This window comes from Eupeodes corollae, chromosome 1, assembly GCF_945859685.1.
Source record: "Eupeodes corollae chromosome 1, idEupCoro1.1, whole genome shotgun sequence".
Taxonomy (NCBI): domain Eukaryota; kingdom Metazoa; phylum Arthropoda; class Insecta; order Diptera; family Syrphidae; genus Eupeodes; species Eupeodes corollae.
The window spans coordinates 109,776,472-109,792,144 of NC_079147.1; the positions used below are offsets into that span (position 1 = coordinate 109,776,472).

A 15,673-nucleotide genomic window follows, 5' to 3' on the forward strand; every position below is an offset into this window, starting at 1 on the left:
ATAAAATGATGGTCAACGTTTGGATGAAATGTAAAAAGAAAAAAATGTAATGTTTGTAGTGGATTATTAGTATTTAGGCTCTAGTATCCGTACGGTGTAAGTATTCAAGTTAGACACTTTTAGGCACTTTTATTGGTAGCCTTTGTTTGTTAACAGATGGTGTGTTGAGAGTTTTATACATCTCTAGACAACGGTTTATCTATTGCATCTTCTTCTTAAATTCTGCAAATACAATCTAGATCCTTGTTGTATCCGTGGTATGATGGTTAGTGCCGTAAGTTAGTTGTAACTTATGGTTAATTACGCTAGTTTTATGAATTTTTGTCTTTAGGATAGGTTTAAGATTCAAGTAATAAAAATGAATTTAAATAAAAGTGCGTTGGACTATCATGCCGAGGTCTTGGGTTCGATCCCTGCCTATGCAATCTTAAGTTTCTCTCATGGGTACTGCCTCAAATTCTCCAAGAGTAATTCTTGTCATGAAAAGTGCTTTCTCAAATTAGCCGTTCAGATTCCGCTTGAAACGGTAGGTCCCCTTCATCTCTGACAACAGTACTCGCACGCAGGAGTGTTTTTAGAGTTGTAAATAAGGCCCTAGCTTTGAACGGACTGTTGTGCAACCTAATTTATTTATTTATTTAAAAATAATCTAGTAGACCCACTATGTTATATTTTCCATATGTTCTTGCGAAATTTAGTACTTACTGTCTTAGCTTCAGGATAAAGATGGCCTTCGTCTGATTTAAGTTGACGGAGAACTCTGTTGGCGAGGTAAGGAGCTGGACTTGTCCAATCCCAATCGTCAGGATGAACTTGAATTTGTCTAAACATTTTTGTGACGTCTGATGAGAATGCAAATTTATTTATTCGGCCCCGTGTTAAGATATCAGGAAGATCAACATGAAGCTTAGGGCCTTCGTGAAGAAATTCGTTAAGTGAATAACCTTGTGGCGGCTTAAAAGATCCGTTAAAAACAACTCGGAGCTTAGTTGTAGCACTCATTTCACGAACAACACCATGATGTAATAAATAAAAGACTCGTTTAGCTGATTTTGGAGGCTCAGATGTTCGGCGCAAGTGGCCCAAGTTTTCATATTCGTAGATAAAGTCTGAGTAGTCTTCATAGAACGATGAATTGTTGGTGAAACGTTTTTGCATCCTATAAATCATGTTCAGTGCTGGCGTTCTTGAGTCTCCAAAGGATGTGGGTTGTGACTTAAATGGAAGCCTGACAATATATCTTCCTTCTGAATTTCGAGTTTGGGTAGTCCTAAAAATCTCCTCGCAATGGTTTCCTTCTGAAGTTAGTTGATTCTCAGGTGAACAAAAGACTTCTTCTTGAATCCAAAATCGCTTCACAAGGTCATTGAGGTCATAGTCAATATGACAATGAAAAGCCACCGCCTCCATTGGTCCTTTTCGAAGTCCATTCTGTATTATCTGGCTGTACACTTCTACTCCCAGGAGGAGATCTATTTGGCCGGACTGATAATATTCAGGATCTGCAAGTTGCAGGCCTTTGAGATGAGGCCAATTGTTGACAGCTACCATTGTGGAAGGAAGATAATTTGTTAATTTGGGTAAAATTTAAGCTTCAAAAACACTCGTGTATTCATTAACACATGATTGAATATCCAAGGTAACCTTTCCATTTGCCTTGTGTGAGGATGATGCTTCTGCTCCTATACCCGATAACAGATGCAGCAGTAAAAGATGGTGTAGTTGATACTGTTTCTATCGTTGATATGTTCTGTGATGAGGTGTTCGACTGATGATTAGATCTGTTGCCTTCTGGGTGAATAGAAGTGTGATGACGACCACTGCACATGTTACACCTTTTCTGAGAAAAGCAGCTGTTGATTGAGTGTGGACCTAGACAGTTATAGCAGAGTTTTTTTTGGGTGACAAACTGATGACGTTCTTTAAAGGTTTTTGATAAATAACTTGTACAAGCTGATAAAAAATAATTCCCGTTGCGCAGAGAACACGATTGAGAAGAGCTGCGCATAGCAACTTGATGTGATCTTGCTTTGGAAAACTGATTTTTGCTTGTTGCTGACTTTCTTGTGTCTTGCTGTTTGGGATTAACTCGTTCAAAAGCCTGTAGAAAACGATTGCGAGTTTGTATTAATAATTTAAATTCTTTCCAAGAAGAGGTTTCTGATGATGATCCCAAATGCTTTTCCCATTCTTTTATGGACGCAGAATCTAGTTTACGAGAAACTAAAAACACTAGAATCTCATCCCAATGGTGGACTTCAGAACCAAGAGCTTCTAAGGAACCTACTGCTTGATTTATTGTGTTCAGTAAACCATCAAGATCTTCTGCACTTTCTTGAGTTACTGATTCGGAAAAGAGTAAATCTAAAGCTGAGTCAACTAAGAGTCGCTTGTTGTCGTAGTGTTCTAAAAGGTCATTCCGTGCAACCTTAAAGTTAGCTGCTGTGAGAGGGTTCCTATGCAAACGGGAAGCTGCTTTGCCACCAGCGAGACATGTTTTTAAATATTGTAATTTCTCAACACATGTCAAAGACTTATGGGCACCTATCTGAGATTTGAAGGCGTCTTTGAATGGAGCCCAATCCAAAAACTCTCCACTAAACATAGGAAGATTCATTATTGGCAAGCGAACATGTGATGTGGACGCCGAGCATGGGGATCGAACTATGGAGATATCTGATAATGCTGCGCCATCAATGGAAGGTTTCGGCATGATTTCTTCTAACAAGATCATCATTTGCTCCATTGAATCTAGATATTTTTCTTCACATTCCACGTATGCCTTTTCTTTGAAGTATGGTTTCTCGTCATATTCTGTCTTCTGGTCAGCTTAAAATGATGATTTTAGACTACCCAACGAATTGTGGTTATCTTTGTATTCATCCCAGTTCTTAGAGAGAGCTTTGATGCGGGATTCAATACGTTGACTGGTGACTGAAAGAGAATTTACGATCAACAAATGTTGAATTTGATTAACTTTGCTGTACGACATTATAACTTGATTAATATTCCAATAAAAGATTATAACCGGGCTCGATGGACTAGTATGGTAAAGATTACGATCTGAAAATTAAAGTCTTTTTATAAGGAATATTGTTTGTACAGATTTTTCAAAGGTTTTTTTATCGCATCCAACACAATACTCTTCAGTTTTTTTACTCTTACAGGGTTATCCATTTTGTGGTTTTAAAAGCGAAGGTAAAGCTGACATTATGTGTGAAACACTACATCATATAAATGACCACCACGCGAATTGTTGCAAGCTTCGATTCTTTTGAGGTAATTTTCCGAGCACTCTTTGACACATATTAGTTGGTATCGCAGCCATAACTTGACGACTATTGACCAGACACACTTGCCAGACACAGCCAATGATTTGCTTGATTCTGAAATAGTCCTTGATGGAACTGAAACTTGCTCTTTTTAATATGAAAAACAATAAGTCCCCAGTAATTGATGGCATTCCCGTGGTGTTTCTAAAAACTCATCTTTAGAATACAAGCAATATCTTCTTTCTTTTTACAACAACTTGAACGATTCCGCTTGGGTTCCCATGAGCTTTAATAAAGCTGTTATATTTTCAATATTTAAGAAAGGTGATGCTAGCTTACCTGAGAATTACAGAGGTATTTCAATATTAAATTCCATTAGAAAAGTATTTGCTAGAATCCTATGCAAAAGACTTATCAATTGGGTAAAATCAATCAATCGCTTAAGTATGTTTCAAGCTGGTTTTTGGGTTTTTTAACGGTAGTAGTACCCGTAGCGTTAGTGCTTTGGACTGTCATGCAAGGGTCTTGGGTTCAATCCCTGTCTGTGCCAATTAAATTCTTTCACGACGAAGAATTGACGAATTCTCCAAGAGCAATTCTTGTATTGAAAAGTGCTTTCTCAAATTAGCCTTTCGGATTCGGCATATCAACCATTGGTCCCTTCCATTTCTGACTACATTATTTGCACAAATTTGTCCAAAAGAAAAAGAAGATGTATGCTTGCTTTATCGACTTAAAAGCTGCATTTAATACCGTCAATCGACAAGCTCTCATTTACAAAATGGCCTCTGATATTTGTATAAAAGTACTTCTTTACGGTATGACTTGGTTATGCAAGCGGATAACCCATCTTCTCTCCAGCTACAAATCAATAGGGTCCAAACGTACTGCAATATTTGGTATCTTAAAATAAACTCAGAGAAAACAAAGTTGTAGAAGGTTGAGAGAAGAAAGGTGGTTCCATAACAACCAACCTATTGAAATAGTACAGGAATTCAAATATCTGGGAGTGTTGGTGTCTGTCTGCTAACGGTAGCTTCAATAAACATGTTCAGCATAAGAGTAAAGAAGCTAAAGTAGCTCTCAACATAGTGTGGCCTCAAACAAAAACATAAGCTTAGGATCTAAATACCGAGTTTTCCAAGCAACTATTAACACTTGCTTCTCTTACGATATCCAAGTTTTTGGTTACACCTATTTTAAAGAACTTGAGTTGATACAACGACTTTTTTTTTAAAAAGATTATTTCGGTAATCTAGTTCGACTCCAACCTATGCAATTCATGTTGAGTCTGGAACTGCACCGATTTATGTTAAAAATTTCAAATTGCATGCAGATTTTCTAGCAAGTGTGATGAATCTTCACACATCTATAATGAAGGTTCTTCTGCGAACAGAATCATCGCCATTTAAGGAGTGGACTCAACTTGCCCGGTTGCATAATGTTTCTCTTGAACTGACTGAGTTTAACATAGATAATTAGCAAGATATCTTTTCGAATGTTATCGCAAAAGTTGTTGAAAATATATATCTTCAACATATAAATAGAGCATCATCATCGTCAACAAGAGACATTTATAGGGATCTAAGTCACTCTTTAAATACTAGTGTGACGAATTATTTCAATAATAGACTTTCTGCGAGAGCTCTAGGTACAATTTTCAGAGCAAGGGTTGAAATATTGAACTTGAATTATATACCGCATCGATCAGATCTACCTCTCCTTTACAATTATTGTAACAGAAGTGAGCCTTACGATATTTACCACTTCATAGCTATTTGTCCGATACTACAAGAAATTCGAAGGCTCTATTTTCAACATAGTGTCCTCTCTAAAGTACAAATGTTTGGTGTAATGAACGGATCCGTTGGGTGGACAAATATTTTTAAAACAATTTATACTATGAATTTTGAAAAACGTGAACTAAAATGCAAGAACCAATAGTTATCAAAAGATCATTGATTTTTTTCTGTTTGAGCGTGTATGTGGCACCGTCTTATTTTTCAATAGGAGGCAAAAAAAGTCGGTTATCATATGACCATAACGCTTCGAATTGACGGTGAGCGTAACAGTCTTTTCATCGTCGTTTTCGTAGAAGTAGATCCAATCATACCTCCGGACCAAAGAGCGCACCAAACAGTGACTTTTTTTTTGGATGTAATGGCCTCTCTTCAATTACTTGAGGATTCTCAGAACCCTAAATAATTTTTTTTAAATAACATATCACCGAGTTAGAAATGTGCTTCGTCGGTGAAGAAAATTTTGTTCGAAAAATTGTCGTCCACCGCCTGGCCTGTTGTTCAAGCGCGCATTCGACTTAACTACGACGTTGTGAGAGGCCAGCTGGCTTTAGTTGTTGTGTGAGCTGGATTTTAAATGGATGTAGATCCAAATGAAAAATACGCCATAATGTGCCCTAAGACAGTCCTGAGAACGACTTATTTAGTTGGACGATTATGTAAACCATAATAACCATTTGTATCAAGATGTTTGGGTTGTCTAGAATGATGCAAGAAGTTTTTCTCCCCCTCTGATCTGGCGGTTATCTACAAGACTTTTATACATCCAAAGCTTGAGTATAACTCCCATATCTGGGCTGGTGCTCCTGCATCTTATTTAGGCCTCTTAGACAATATTGAACGTAGAGCATTTAGGTTGATTGGTGATATATATATATTTATTACCATCATAACATCATTTACGTCGCTCTAACATCTACGTAAAGTTTCTGGTCTTACCCTCTTTTACCGTTATTTTAACGGTTTATGCTCTAGGGAAATAGCCAGTTGCATTCCTCCCTTTAAAAAATTCAACCGTAATACTCGCTCTTCTAGGAATGGTCATGTACCCTCGAGCCCAACTTCGTTCGTACTGTCAATTCGTTTTTTAGCCGTTCTACGAGAATGGTCATTGCAATATTCAGGAATTCAAAACGAATGTTCATCGACACCTCCTTCCAACCCCTCTCTCCCGTCCGTACGTCCGTACGTCTGTACGTCCGTACGTTCGCGACGTTTTTTTCGTCGTCCATTGCTCAAGAACCAGAAGAGATATCGACTTCAAATAAATTTTGTTATACAGATAATAAGGCAGAAAGATGCAGAATCTTACGAACCAAAAACACTAGAGACTTGAATTAAATTTTATATAATAAACTGTAACGTGATCTCAAAGAAGTATATTTTTTGAAAAAAAAATCTATCTAACGGTTTTTTTTCTAAATCAAAAAAACTGAAAAAAAAATTTATCACCTCCTAAATTTAACGACTTACATATGATTTCATCTCCAAAACAATTTTGAGCAACGGAAAATAATGTTTTTGAAATCTGATAAAATTTTGAGCAAAATCGAATTGACAGTTTTTTTTATAAAAAATAAAAATCTAAAGAAAACATTACTCAAAGTTCGTAAAAATTAAATATCGATTCAAATATCTTTTCGAAAACTTAAAATTTAGGCTTCAAGCTTATTTTATCTTATAAGAAATATTGTTTTCAACATTCAGTAAAATTTTGAGAAAAATCGAATTGACAGTTTTTTTACAAAAAATAAAAACCTAAAAAAAATTAATAAAAGTTGGTAAAAATTGATTTTCGACTCAAATATCTTTTCAAAACTTTGAGATATTGGCTTTAATTTACTTTCATCTTTCAAAAAATATTGTTTTCAACATTTAATAAAATTTTGAGAAAAATCGAATTGACAGTTTTTTTATAAAAAATTAAAAACCGAACAAAAATTAATAAAAGTTGGTAAAAATTGATTTTCGACTCAAATATCTTTTCAAAACTTTGAGATATTGGCTTTAATTTACTTTTATCTTTCAAAAAATATTGTTTTCAACATTTAATAAAATTTTGAGAAAAATCGAATTGACAGTTTTTTTATAAAAAATTAAAAACCGAACAAAAATTAACAAAAGTTGGTAAAAATTGAATATGGATTCAAATATCTTTTCCAAAACTTGAAAGTTAGACTTCAAACTTATTTTATCTTATAAGAAATATTGTTTTAAGCATTCTGAAAGATGTAGGGAAAAATCGAATTGACAGTTTTTTTTACAAAAAATAAAAACCTTACAAAAAATTTATAAAAGTTGGTAAAAAATGATTTTCGACTCAAATATCTTTTCAAAAATTGTAGATATTGGCTTTTAACTACTTTTATCTTTCAAAAAATATTGTTGTTAACATTTAATAAAATTTAAAAAAAAATTGAATTGATAGTTTTTGTACAAAAAATTAAATACCTAAAAAAAATTTAACAAAAGTTGGCAAAAATTGATTTTCGACTCAAATATCTTTTCAAAACTAAAAAATATTGGCTTCAAACTTATTTTATTTTACAGAAAATATTGTGTTCGTTATTAAGTGATTTTTATATAAAATTCCAACAGTCCGTTTTTTCATAAAAAATAAAATCTACAAAAAATAGTACGCAAATTTGGTAAAAATTGATACGAGTACATATAGACAAACTTTTAAGCAAGAAAAATCGACAGACGGGATGGGAAGTTATCAGTGTGGGTCGCATCCCAGCCTCTTTTTTTGTATGTGTTTAAAATAGACTCCATAACACGACATAATGTGGTCCTAGCGATATGCCCAATTCTTGAGTACACCACAGAATTGACTGATTTGGATTGTTTGATACGGACGTCTGACCGATACATATATGTATTTGCAACACTTCGACCAACCCGTTATTTTACTCAAACGGCAAAATAACACAACAAACTTTTGCAGCATACTTGGTTTTGCCTAAAATTGGTGTAAAACATTCTTGCAGACTTAACTTGCCCACGTACTTTACCAATATGAAAAGGTTTTGGGCTTAGTGAATAAATTTACATTTGCAGTTCTATAATTATCGAAAGGGTGCGTTCACAAAATAAATTAAAAATTGTCAAGTTGCAGCAGACACCCTATTTTAATCATTACTGAAGTTTGCTACATGCCATTATGTTGGATCTTCTGTCCTGTGTACCTAAGATTCGTAAAGTATTGATACATACGAACAACTCAACTACAAGATATTTAATATGAAATACGAATAAAATAAAAAGTTGTTTAAGTTTTTTGACCAACACTGTATATCGGTTACACAAATATTCTAATTAGACTCTTTCCCACATACACAAAATTCAAACGATCAAAAAACCATGGGAAAATGTTCTCGCAATGATGTCATCATCATCATCAACGTGGTTTTTGACTCTTCTCTAGCATAACAAAAACCCTAAAGCTTCCATCACTTATAAACATATTGCTTGGAATAAAATTTAACATACTGTTTTTAATCAATTGACTAATCTGCTCTTTGCTAATGATTCTGACCGCAAAATGCTTGAACTTAGAGGTAAAGCGAGTGAGAATTTACAAAATTAATGTCATCCATTGACATTGAATTGTTCATTGTTGTGGTGCTACATAAAGGTACTCCTACCTACTTACTTCAACTAACTAGGATGCAGTTAACCAAGTCATTTGATTTAGAGTGTTGACTGAAAGGATGGGCTTCTAGAGAGTATGCTAATGCTATTGACGTTGTTACATGTTTCATTGAGTGTAATGTGGCACAAGGTCCAACATAGAGGAGGATAAATTGTGTACCCACATTATATATGTACATTGCACAGGAAAATAATTGAATTCCTTTGATCTGGACAGGACACGTGCGTTTGAGGGAAGACATTTTAGGTACCTATGTATAAGTTGGTTTATGTTGTTTTCTATTGTTTTTTTGTTATTCCAAGAATTGAAAGCTTTGATAAATTTATTTTATTATATTTTATGGAATGTATATTTTTTCAAGTGAGGTTGACACATTAGAGATTACAACAAAAAGATAATGGTTAAATGGCGGCAGGAACAAGTAACGAGTAAAGAAAAAAAGAATTGAAATGCCAAGAGGTGAAACCTAGATGTAGGTTAGATTGGAAAGAATTGACCTTTCTAGCAAGTCCACAGGGACTTTAACTAAATAAAGTAAGAATATTATGTTTTTTGTAAATATGTATTTAAGCTTTCTTTATTATACTTAAGAAATATTTAGATACAAAGACTAAAATGTCGTATCGTATTTATTTATTGATTTTTGGTTACGAATAAAAAAACTTCAAAGAAATACTTTTCAATTAATTCTTGTTACCAATTAGTGGAATTAAAATTTTCCCAATTGAAGGGAAAGTATACTTAGAAATAAAACACTTAAATTGCATTTTGTTGAAAGTTGAATGGTTAATGAGTGTAAAATTTATAGTGTCAAAGTATTTTCTCCCATTGATATTTTTTGTAGGCACATGAAATTAGAATTTTTAGGATTTATGGTTCGATTGTGTGGTGGCCTGCTCTTAGCAAAGCCTATAATATTAATAAGCTAAAGAAGATTTAGAGAACAGCTTGCGTGGGCACCACAGGGGCCATGTGTACTTGCCCAACGGACGTCATAAACGTTATTTTGGATCTTCTACCAATCGACCTTTTTATTAAATACATAGTTTCCTGCAGCGCTATTAGGCTAAAGAAATCAAATCTTTTCTGAGTCCCTAAATGTAGCCAAATCCTTTAGGCTTCCTGACTTTGCTAGCGTTTTTCAGGCTGAACTGCTGGCAATAAGGGAGGCATGTAAGATACTTAAACAAAACCCAAACCAAAACCGAAATGTGGCTATCTTTACAGACAGTCAAGCAGCTGTCAAAGCCATTAACTCGGCCATATCCTCATCTAAATTGGTCCAGCAATGTCGCGATGAGCTTGCGAGCCTGAATATTAACCTCGTTGTCACCCTGATCTGGGTTCCGGGCCATTGTGGTATCGTGGGAAATGAACGGGCTGACGAGCTAGCCAGGCAATTATCGGGCCTTCATAGCTCACTTGCGGAAATGGTTAACATTCCTCTTGGTGCTATGAAGGGTGAAATCTTTTCTATCTACCAAACTGAATCAAACCGAAGGTGGAGCAATTTACCCAACTGCTTTATATCTAGGAAGATATAGCCCACCTATAACAAAACCCGTAGAAACGATCTTCTATGCAGGCCAAGGCAAGACATAGCCAGGATTGTTGCGGTTTGTACCGGACATTGGCCTATAGGAGTTCATGCAGAGAAGTTGGGTATCTCTTACAGCACCTTTTTCTGTAGTTGTAGGGACCAAAGAGAAAGTGAACCCATAATCCATTTCCTCTGCAAATGTCCTGCTTTGGCAAACACCAGAATGAAATGCTTTGGAAAAGCATTCTTTCAACAACTTAATGAGCTATCTGAGACAAAGATTAGAGACCTAATCTTTTTTCTCAATGCGACAAAATGGCTCTAACATAATCGCTATGAAGCTTCTCTATCAATCTATCCCTTTCAATCAAAGGTCAAACGAGTTTTTGGTATCAAAACGGCTCACTACAGCGCTAATTGGATCTCAGGCTAGGTTGCATTGAGATCGCCAGTTCTACCTACCTAAGGTCTAAACTCCTTTGTAATAAATCGAATACACAATATAATATGTTAATTGAAATGCTTTTTGATCATTACTTACTAGCTTGATCCCTAGGTCGATGTTTCCAGTTGCGTACTCCAAGTTGATTGAAATTATGTACCTTTAATGCGCTGTCTTGTCGGCAAAGATTCGAAGAGTTTCCGGACCGGAGAATTGGTTTCCATGCGCCCTAAGTGATCAAGCCATTTTAGTCGTTGGTATTTTATCCTTCTGGATAAGTCTACGTCGCTTGTACAGATCGTACAGTTCATTGTTCCATCTTCTCCTCCACTCAACTTGTAGTAGATCACGTGAAGAAATTTTTACTCGAAACCACCTAAGGTGTTTCATCCCTTTTGTCATAGTCCATGGTTCTGCACCATTGCAATCGCCACTTGTTAGCAGGAATAATTCTTTATTTGATCTCAGAGCTGGTGTTGTTTGCTGTGTTCATAGCGGACCCTAGGTAGACAAAGTGATTAACAACATCAAAGCTACGTCTCTCAATAGTGAAGTTTTGACCTAGACGTCGGTGTTGTAAGTCCTTTCTTGATGTTTTGCTCTCATTAACCACTAAACCCATTTTTGAAGCCTCTGTTTCAATACTGTCATTACTTCGAGTTCTTCTGATTATGCCAATGACGTCGAGTTATTCTGATAATTTAAATGCGATTAATTCGACAGACTTTTGCTTCTAATGCTGGCGTGTGACTCTGCACCATTTTTTCAAGGACGATTTTAAGGAAATCACATAATAGCGCATCAAATGGGCTAAAGCCTTTTTTGACATCGAAAGATTCCATTGAGTCGTTTCAAACCTGTATGGAGGAGCGCGTATTTTCCATGGTCATGCTGCACAAACGGACGCATTTAGCAGGAATGGAACTAGACATGGCTCTAAACAGCTTGTCCCTGTAGACTCTGCCATATGAGGCCTTGAAATCGATAAAGCAATGGAGATTGTTGATTTTATGTTCTTCGGTTTTTCGAAGATCTTCCGTAATGTTAATATTTCATCAACTGTAGAGTGTAGAGTTTGTTGGTTTAAAACCACACTTATAAGGACATATAAGGTTGTAGACTTAGGGCTAACAATACTGAGATTCGACTCATAGGGCAAGTTTTTTTCCGACCATGAAGTTGATTTTCCATAACCCCATCATTTACTGCGATGATGTTTCGTCTTGTGTCTTCGTAGTCGGTTTTCGGTTTATAAACTTGTGAATTTCGTTTCACCTGCTCCTCACAATTTTGAACTTAATTTATTCTTTAAAAGCTCTCAACTTCTTCACCTCTTATTGCTTCTGAGGAGTCGGTGTCCTTTCTCCTCTTCAGATCATTGAGCTCATGAGCATCTCTTGGCCTTTTATGTAGCTCTCATGAAACCAACCTAACTGAAATTGTAGACGCCACTCAGATTTCATCTCAGGGATTCCTTTGATGCCGTCTGGATGAAAGGAGAAGGGGATGTCTTAGTGGAGACACCTCTTCTCCCCTCTATCGTTTGCTACCACCAACAACTTTCCATTAGGGTTAGAACCCAATTATAGTTGAGGTTCTAATCATCTTAGCGCGGGAAGGTTAGAGTATGAGTTGACAGACAGACGTTAGATTTGAGACAATACTGTGATCAATACTTTGATCATTAGCTCACTAATAACAAAATATCACTTGGAACTATTCTGTTCTAAGCTAGTCAAATTTGCGTTTAGTGTATTAACGTTTCTAGGAACGTCAAAATAATGTAACCTATACGTGAAAGACGAAAAAGTCAAACGAAAACTGTACAAAAATGAGAAACTCAACGGGGACTAGATTCACGATTTTTTCAGGAAATTTTAATTGATTTGATTTGAGTTGTATGGAATTTATTAAATTCAGTGATAAGTTTTTATGTTTTAAAACTACTATACTAATAAAAAAAATCTGCATAAATTTAAACAAGCTAAAAAGACCCGTAACTGTCATATATTCCAAGAACTACATTTTTGTAAGTGCTCGTTTTCAGTGAAACTTTTTCTATAATATCAATATAAAATGTTTATTTAGTTCCAGGAAAGTTTACTGGTAATTTGACGCGGCCAGAGAATGAAATGACTCCTCCTGTATTTAAGAACTCCAAAGATTTCTATTTTTCAGTGTAAAAGTCTTCTTTAACCCATTTCCAGGTGAGCTAGAAGCATAAAATTTCATATGCTGTCTATTTATATCTGAACTTAGTGAAATCTGAAAAAAAGGTTAAAACCTTCTAATTTTCCGAAAAATTCTTGTTGCGTTTTCGAAACATTAGAGTTTTTTTGTTGTTAAATTTAGGTATGAGCTTTATTGTTTTTGGAAAGGTGAACACGTATATAATATAATTAGTGGTTGTGTGCTCTAAACTTCATGATGATACTGATACATATTAGTATGAAGAATGGGTCCTTGTGTGGTATGGATCAAAACATTGCGGATTAATCGGGATCTTACACTTCTTGCAACAAAAACGAACCACTTCGTTGGGATTTCCTCCCCTTTGTTGTGTTGGCGGAATATTTGATGATCGCAGTAATTAGTCTACAACATATGTACTAAATTCAAATTGTGACATCGGTGTTTCCCTTGCAAACTTTTTGCAAATGCTATAAAAGTTGCATGCATTTACCAATGGTGCATCCAGTGCATTTGATAAAAGTGGCCAGTACCACTTCTTTCCTCGAATCCGTATTCGGTAACTGCTGAATAGTCCGGTAATTGCTGAATAGTCCGGTAATTGCTGAATAGTCCACACCTCCCATCGTGGAATTATATTCATGGATTGCATTGGGCGTGGCAATGTTGACGTGCTTACTTTTTTTCCGATCAAACTGTTTTGCTTGGGTGATTGGTTGGCCCATCAAATGATTTGAAGGAACTGTTTCAATGGAGTTATCGTTCCAACGAATAGCGGCAATTCCGTTTTCCTTGTCGAATGCAAAATCCATAGTTCCTCTATTTTGTTTCTTCATTTGTTTGAGTTCTGTCAACTTTACTTTACCAGTTCTATTTTCACGAACAGTGCCTGTAGATTGATATAAAATAAATTAATTTTTTAGCATAAATAAATGGTTAGCTAAAATTACCTGTTGCGAAGTAACCCAATTCTGAGAGACGATATATCAGTTTGTCTGGAACATATTAGATATAAGAAAGAAGTCTCAGAACACCATTTTCCCCTAAACCAAATCCAGGGGAATTATCAACACATGTAGCATCATACGGAATGAATTGATATAAATATCCATCGTAAAAACACAGGTCCCAATATTTGTATCCAAAACAAATTGACTTCTTTCTTATAAACATTTTTGCTGCATGACGTCCATAGTAGGGTGTCATTTGTTCGTCTATTGAAAGGTGACGGGAAAGTACTCCGAACTGCATCAAATTCTTATTGAGTATGTTGTTTAGAGTTGAGACTTTAGCAAACTGTTATCACAGGCATGTAAGAACGATTTGATAAGTTTGAAGCGGTCTCGGCTCATGTCTTCTTTTATTATATTGCAGCGAAAGACTGGTTGATTCGACCAATATAAATCCAACTGATACATTATTCCAATCCAGAAAAACACATTATTTCAATAAATGTACGGATTTTATTGTCTTGAATGTTAAATTATTTCTATCCCCATTAGCATACGTATTGGTGCTTTCAACAATGAAATTGATAATCTCATTATCAAGAAATAATTCAAATATTTGAAGAGGATTGAAACTGCCTACAAGAAAAAAGGATTGAATTCAACTTAGGAAGTTCTGAGTGATTTTTATTTTAAACCTACCTATTTTGTTATAGATCGCTTGAATCTTTTCACTTGATACGTCTTTTGGAGTATTTGAAAAGCCAACTCGATGGCTCTTTGACCACTTTGGTAATTTTTATTGAAAAGACGTCGATTCCTTTTGAGAAGTTGATGCAATATTTTGTGATGTTGATGCATTTTCTGAATCATTTGGCTCACATTCTAGATCGTCTAATATGCATTCTAGCTCTAATTCACCGACTAGTTCATTTGGCAATAAGTTCAAGTCTTTCAATAATTGGATCATTTTTTGGAGACAAAATAATCACGTTTGTTTCAATAGCTTTATCTAATTTCTGGTTCAATTCATCATCTTTGTCTGAACTAGGATTCATTAACATTGGCAATATCCTTCTATATCCTTCTTAATATGTCCTTCTCAACAAGTCTTTTTCTAAATGGATAGAGAACAGCATCTGCCCAGCCTTTCCGTGCACTTATATTTTGTTTACAATTCGGTATTTATTTACATTTGTTTACATATTGGTAGTCAATATGAGAGCTGCGGTAGTCAACAAATTTTTGTTGAAAACCGAAATCTAGTTTGACTACCGGGTAGTCAATATTAAAATTCTCGATAGTCACTTTTAGTAGTCAATATGACAAACAAATTATCATATTGACTACCGAAGTTGTTCTATTGACTACTCAAAATTGACAATCGAAAATTGCTATGTTGGCTATCCAGTAGTCAATTTTTTAAAATAAATTTGTTATATTGACTATTTTGGTAGTCAATGTAACAATTTGGCTAAACTTCAAGTTGACTATCGACCATTGTTAATATGTTTCAGCCATAGGTTCGAGTATTTTTACTCTATTAACTTATTTAAGAAAAATGAAGTTAGACTCGGTATTATTGCTGGTACACAATTATCCATATTTATATTTGTTTTTGATCTGGATCAACTTTGTGATATTAATTTTTATTTGGATGAATGCATCTATAGTTTCAAGCACTTCAAATGCCAGATTATAGACATGACATGAGTTTTACCCTGAACAATTTTACTATTTAAAAAAAACAATAAACAATTATTACTGTGAGAATATTTTCCACATACAAAAACTTTTCTCATTTTTATTGTTCATTTTAATAAATTTT

At 35.0% G+C, this 15,673-nt stretch overlaps 1 protein-coding gene across 15 annotated transcripts in view; it reads left to right on the forward strand.

The window, feature by feature from the left end:
• LOC129953701 (protein lap4) overlaps positions 1 to 15,673 on the forward strand; it is a 448,072-nt gene that overhangs the window by 2,467 nt on the left and 429,932 nt on the right. The gene's annotated exons all lie outside the window — the stretch shown is intronic.